Below are 6,903 nucleotides of genomic sequence, written 5' to 3'. Positions count from 1 at the left end.
TGGTCCTGTTGGTTCTGTTGTTGGTTCTGTTGGTTCTTCTGGTTCTGCTGGTCCTGTTGGTTCTGTTGGGTCGGATCCTCCCGATTCTCCACTCAGGTTTCCGTCCATCTAGAACCGTCTCATCTACGTCTCAAAACAAAATGTCTCCCTCTAATATTTGTGATGATGCAAAGCAGCTTCAGCTCCATCATTCGTCATCTTATGACYGAATGAATCACTTTGRACAAACAAACAGTTTCATCATCACTTCATTTCAAACGGCTGCAGCAGAAAGTCGCCTCTTCAGGTGAGTTTAAAAAACAGAGACGACAGAAAACCTGCTGGTTTTCCCACCAAACATTGATTCATGCACTGTAAAACATTACTGTTGCTGTTTCTACATTAATATCAACCTGTTTTATTTGCATTGTTTGAGCTCTGAAAGCTCTGATGACCATTTTCTGCAGATAAATACTAAATATGTGTTTGGAGTTTCAGAGACATGTTGTCAGTAGTTGACAGAATAAAGTTCATTTTACTCAGATATAATCAGAGATTATTTAAAGTTCTCTATTTTCCAGAGCTCTATATGTATTTGCTCATTAGTAAAGTGTTGAGCATTTCTTGCGATGATGTTTTTAAATAATTCAGAAAAATCACGACTGTACAATTTTAGCTGAATCCAAACTTTAAGGGATGAAAATGTTGAAATATTTCAACCTTTTTGTCTCTCACTGTGTTTTCAGACCTGCTGCTGTTCTGATTGTTTCTAATCTTTACTGAACATTTAGGCAAACAACAAAATCAGAATGTCTTTAAAAACAATGATTTGCAGGTTGATATAAAGCTATAAACCATTTTTAGAAAACAATTCCTGATGTTATATTTTTCTCTATTGATTCAGTGATGATGAAGTTGCTTATTTTTCTAAGTTGAAGACATTTTTCCCTGCCAGCATGCCTAGGYGGGCCCCATGTGGGGAATAGGAGGGCASACCAGATGGGTCCCATATGGGTTTGTCCRTTTAGGGTTCATGTATGGCCCACGTGGGCTGTGGCCCCACATGGGCAAACCCATATGGGACCCATATATCAGCCCTCCTTTCCCCCACATGGGGCCCACCATGCTGGCAGGGTTTCTAGCTCAAATATAACCGTTTTAAAGACTTTAAATGATTTCAAACAGGCTCTGGATGTTGAAAATGTTTATATTTCTGGCTTTATTTAGATTTTCCTTGCAGACTCAGTCACCTGACAGCCATCATGTCTTCGCTCCACTTTCCAAACTCTTCCCTGGATTCCGGAAGTTCTCGCTGCAACAACACCGACGGCTCTCTAATCGGCCTCGCCTTGATCTCCACCAGAGTCTTCCTCCTGTTTCCGGTGTCGCTCTTCATCCTCTGCCACGGCGCCCAGCGGCGGCGGCGGCGCTCCGTTACGGCGATGAGCCACTTTGACGTCTTTACSTTCCACCACTGCGTCCTGGAGCTGATCTGGATTCTGGGTTCTGCGTTACAGTTTTTAGGGTCRTCGATGGATCTGGAGGTCACGTCCACGGCAGGTATCTACCTCACCACCTGCATCTTCCCAGGAGAGACCTTGTTTCACGTGCTCACCTGTCTGGATCGATACCTGGCCGTGGTTCATCCGGTTCTTTACGTYAGCCTGCGCAGCAGCTGGGGCGTCTCCGTCAGGAATGTTTCCGTTTTCGGCGTTTGGTTGTTGAGTTTCCTGTTCAGCTGCGCAGCCAACAACCTCAGGTCCGTCGTCTTCATCCGGTTGTCCAGCTGCTTTCTCACCTGCTCCGTGCTCCTCGTGTTTTTCTGTGGCGTTTCGGTTCTCTGCGCTCTGATTGGTCCAGGCCCCGGGGAAAAGGCGGGAAACAAGAAGCTTGTTGACCAAACCATCCTGAGGGCCTTCGTCACGGTGGCCGCCATCACCGGCGTCCTCTGCTTGTGGCTCTTTGCCTTCCTGGTGTCCAGCTCTTTGACCAGCTCTCAGCTGGTGGCGGACAGCGTTTCCTGCGTCCTGSAGGTTTCTGTGCTGTGGTTCAGTTTGCCCTGCAGCCTGATCTTACCTCTGCTGTATGTACTCAGAACTGTGGACACGACGCTGAAGGACAAGAAGACATGGACACTGACATGAACTAAACATTTCTGGGTTAAACTGAACAACTGATGAAATTCAGGTTTAGAAGTTATGAGGTTTGTTGGTAAATCTCTGGAAAAATTCATCAGTCGAGTGAAAAAGTGGTTCAATCAACACAAAACTATTAATTAGAGTAAACAAAATAATCAGGAAGTTAAACATTAAAACCTGCAATTTCATTATAACTTGAAATAAAAGACCATTTCAAAAACTATTAGGAAATGTTTGAGTGGAAATGATCCTGAAATGATTAACAGCGTCATAAAAAATCAGTCAAACATTAATGAACTATTGTTGCATCATTTCTAACTTATTAAAAAACATTTCAGAGATGATTAAAGAGGAACTTTTTGAGTTGAAGGTAAATTTATTATTATTATTATTATTATTATTATTATTATTATTATTATTATTATTATTATTATTATTATTATCTGCTACTTTGTCACTGTCAAGTTTCTACAGGCAAATGTGTATTATATAAATTCACTGTGGCTTCATTTGAATTGCACTTACTAATTTTCATATTTTAAACCTTAAACTTGTTTATTAATATGTACATAAAGTCATTTTTAGCATTGATTAATAGTTAACTTGTCATCCACACCGAACCCGGTTCTGGTTCTGCTGCAGGTTTTTTTTTCTACCACTGTTCCTACAAAGTCCCAGACTGAATTCAACTATCAATCAATCAATCAATCAATCAATCAATCAATCAATCAATCAATCAATCAATCAATCAATCAATCAATCAATCAATCAATCAATCAATCAATGACCGGTTGATCATCCAGGAGGAGTAATCTGGTCGATAATCTGGTTTCCTCAGATTAAACACTTTTTAATTTTGTAGAATAATAACCTGAACTGACCGGATTAATAACTGTAATTGGATGTAATTTACTTTCTGTTTGTCTGTCTATAAATTTGATGTTTTTCTTAGTTGTGTTTTGAGACGACATGTTGTCATGGAAACAGAATTGATTTGAATTATTGATAAGTTATGTGATATTTAGTGAACATAAATCCAGATTGAAACTATACATTATGTCATTATAAACATCTGCTGTTTTAATTTTTTAATTTTTTTATTCCATTAAATGTTTCTGTTGTGTTCATGATTGTGGGAAATGATCATTTATATATTAAAGTGTGATTTAAACAGTAAAACTCTTCAAACTACTGGATAGAAATATGTAAAAGTAAAAAAAAAAAATCACTGGATAAAAGAGTGTAAAACATGCAGATAGTTACAAACCACAGGTTATAAATGGAAGATTAAAAAGTAATAACTTTCTGCTTTGTAAGATAGAAAATACTAAAGCTAAAAACCTGCATTCTGCTCAGTGACCAGCAGGGGGAGCTCTTCTGGTGACGATAGTTTTGCTTTTACTGGTTTAAATGTAAAATATTTACTTTGATGTAAGAGTTTGAGCATGTAGGTCATATATTCTGGTTAAATAAATCTATAATTTGTGATTCCTTGTGTCTTTTGTTTTAATGTTTAATTAAAACAGATAATATTTGTCTATAGTTTAAAGCAAACAATGAAAAATGAGAGGAACTTTTCCTGTTCACATAATCTCAAGTTCTCTTCAACTGGATTCACATTTACTGTAATATTTATGTTAGTGAACTGAAACCATCATCAGATAAGGATGATTCATTTTACATCTGATTGTTTTTGTGTAAAGAGTGAATTCCTGGATAAAGATATGAACATCAATAATTGATATTCTGCTAAAATTAACAAAGAGTGAAAGAAAATAAGGCTGTGTTCATTTTTTACTGATTTAAAACTCATAAATATTCCATATTGAATTTAATTTGTTTAATGTTTTTAAATATTAACGTGTCTGATGTAAGTAAATATAATATGATATCTGAAAAAATAAACTACTGCAATTAAAAACCCATTAATTTCAAGGCTTTTTACTAATTTTATCAGGTTTTTCAGTAAGAATGATTTGCTGTATTGTTTATAATTAATTACCTCAGATCCACGGCAGTAATCTGATGTTTATTCTGCAGTTTAGCCGCAGCAGGAATAAATTCAAATGATTTCCAGGCCGAAGCKTCGTCACGTTGAAATAGCAGCCACAGGCGAGGAGCTCACAGGTGATCTGTCACCTGGAGGACAGAACACCTGGTGAAGGAGGAACATTTTCTGCAAATGACAAGTTAAAAAATACAATATTCAAATAAACACCACCTCGTTAAATTGATGTTTCCTTAAGGAGAAGTTTCTTTTAAAAAAAATGCACAAAATTAATTTCCTCTGAAATCTGAAAAGTCTTCAGGTGTGAATGAGTCCCATCATGCAAAGACATCATCTGTCATGTTGAGACATGAGGCTCAGCTATTTAAAGACAAACTGCAGGGGGGGTAGAGAGGACAGTTTGGGGGATTCGGCTCTGCAGGCAGGTAGGTGCTGTTCATGTGGAGCTGCAGGATGTTCACCAGGACGGAGGAGAAATGAATCCGAGATTAAAAAAACAAACCAGCTTCATCACGACTCCAACAGGGAGCTGGAGCTGGTTATCTTCAGGTCAGAGTTTATGAATGATTTGTGCATTTTATCTAAAGTTCATTTGTTTTCAGTGATTATTTCACCCTGACAGCTTTGCTCATTCATCTCCATCAGACAGATTTTTACTTTCATGCTAACAGTGGAAAACTAAATGCAGCTTTTTGACGGGTTGRTCGCAGACCTTCCAACTCTTGAATTGTCCTCATAAACCTCCATTATCAAACTATTTTAACAACTTTTCTGTTCAATCTACTCATAAAAGATTATATTACTACAGTAGAACAAAAACTGTGATGTAACAACCTTAAAATAATTGTTTCCATTTTTCTTTCCTCTGTGTCACAAAAACACAACAAAAGGCAGAAACTTAGTTTTTACTCCTTCACATCTTGATCTTCCTGAACGTTTTGCATTAAACCAGGGGTGTCCAAACTTTTTGCTATAAAACTGTAGACTGAAAAGTAATCATGGGCCAAAAAGAAAAAAAATCTAAAATCAAGCAAATAAAGAATCCTGATATTTATTGCAGATCACAAAACTGGAAAGTGATTTTTACATTAGAGCGATTGTAGATGAAAAACGAAACATTTCTGCCAAAAATTCAGACATTTTCTAGAAAACTTAAACAATTTCAAGACAGTTTTCAACATTTGAAGTTCAGAAATTTCCAAGTTTTTGTAGAACATTTTTGATTAATTTAAAATTTTTTTTTTTTTCGAGTAAATATTTTTGTCTTTTCTAGAAAATGTTTAATATTCAATATTACTGTTAGTCTAATATTATACGCTGTAGCAGAATTTGCATGTTTATTTGTACTAAAACAAAGGCGTCTAGTTTTCAGGGGGTTTTGGGCTCAAATTAATAAATTTATTTTCAATAATAACAACAGGATTTGGGTCACTTTCTCACAAAACACTTGGTCTATCTGGTCAAGTTTAGGAAAGAATAAAAACTGTGTATTATTTTCTGTAAAGTGGTTTGAATCAACCTTTGGTGTTGTTTATATAAATCAGCAGAACTGTAGATTTAGGTTTAGATTTATTTATTTATTGATTGATAATCTGTTGGATAGAAAGTTTGTATTTTGCATAATGAGGTGCTTCATGTCCATAACTGTAATTTTACAATATTTTAATGGCTCCTCTTCCTCCTGTCTGTCTGCTCAGACCCACATCAACCATCCATTCAAAATGTCAGCCGACTCCTCTTCCTCCTCTTCCTCCAACTCGTCCATTCAGTTTGATCAAACTGACTGTGCCTCTGTCAGCATCATGTTTCTTGCCTTTGCATTCAACCTCAGCAGAGCCGTCCTCCTCCTCCCTGTGTCCGTCTTCGTCCTGATCCTGGGCGTCCATCAGAGCCGCTCCGTCACAGCAGCGACCCACTTGGACGTCTTCACGTACCACCAGGCCGTCATGGAGCTGATCTGGGCTCTGGGGGCCGGACTCACCACTCTGGGGATTTATCTTCATCTCCCAAATGTTCCAGCTTGCGGCTACGTTTTTAGCAGCGTCGTTTTCTTTGGAGAGAGCCTGTTTCACATTCTCACCTGTCTGGAGCGTTACCTGGCTGTTGTTCACCCTGTCACCTACAGGGGGCTCCAGARCCGCCACGGAGCCGCCATCAGAGACGGCTGCATCGGTTCGGCATGGCTGCTGTCCTGGATGTGGGCCTGTCTGATAGTTTTACATGACAGCATCTTGGCCATGAGCTCGTTCTTGTGTTTCCTGGTTCTGTCTCTGATCATCGTCTCAGTCTGTAGCTGCTCTGTCCTCTGTACGCTGATCCGACCCGGACCAGGGGACAGAGACAGAACCAGGGGACAAATGGACCAGATGAAGCTGAGGGCGTTTTTTACGGTCACAGCCATAATGGCCGTGGTTTTTTTGTGGTTTTTTGCATTTCTTATCGCCACCGCTGCTAAATATGCCAAAGCGTTCAGTCACAGCGTCTGGTGTGCGATCGATTATTACGTGATGTGGTTCAGCCTCCCCAGTAGTCTTGTTCTACCCTTACTTTACGTGCACAAGAAAAGAGCTTGGTCCAACTCATAATGCAGCAGATTATTATAAATGAGGTAATCTGGAGCTAAATGAAGTTAGAAGTTGGAGACTTTTAGTTTGTGAAGATGGTGACGTGGCTAAAGCAGATTCAAACAACTGCAGTTCAAAAATACTACTGTTTCTTTTTGTTGTTGTTGTCATTGTGTTATTTATTTTTCTAATGTAGCATTTTATTTATGTAAAT

Source organism: Poecilia reticulata, linkage group LG18 (genome assembly GCF_000633615.1).
Source record: "Poecilia reticulata strain Guanapo linkage group LG18, Guppy_female_1.0+MT, whole genome shotgun sequence".
NCBI lineage: Eukaryota > Metazoa > Chordata > Actinopteri > Cyprinodontiformes > Poeciliidae > Poecilia > Poecilia reticulata.
The sequence above is the reverse complement of the archived record's forward strand: the minus strand, read 5'-3'. Positions refer to the sequence as shown.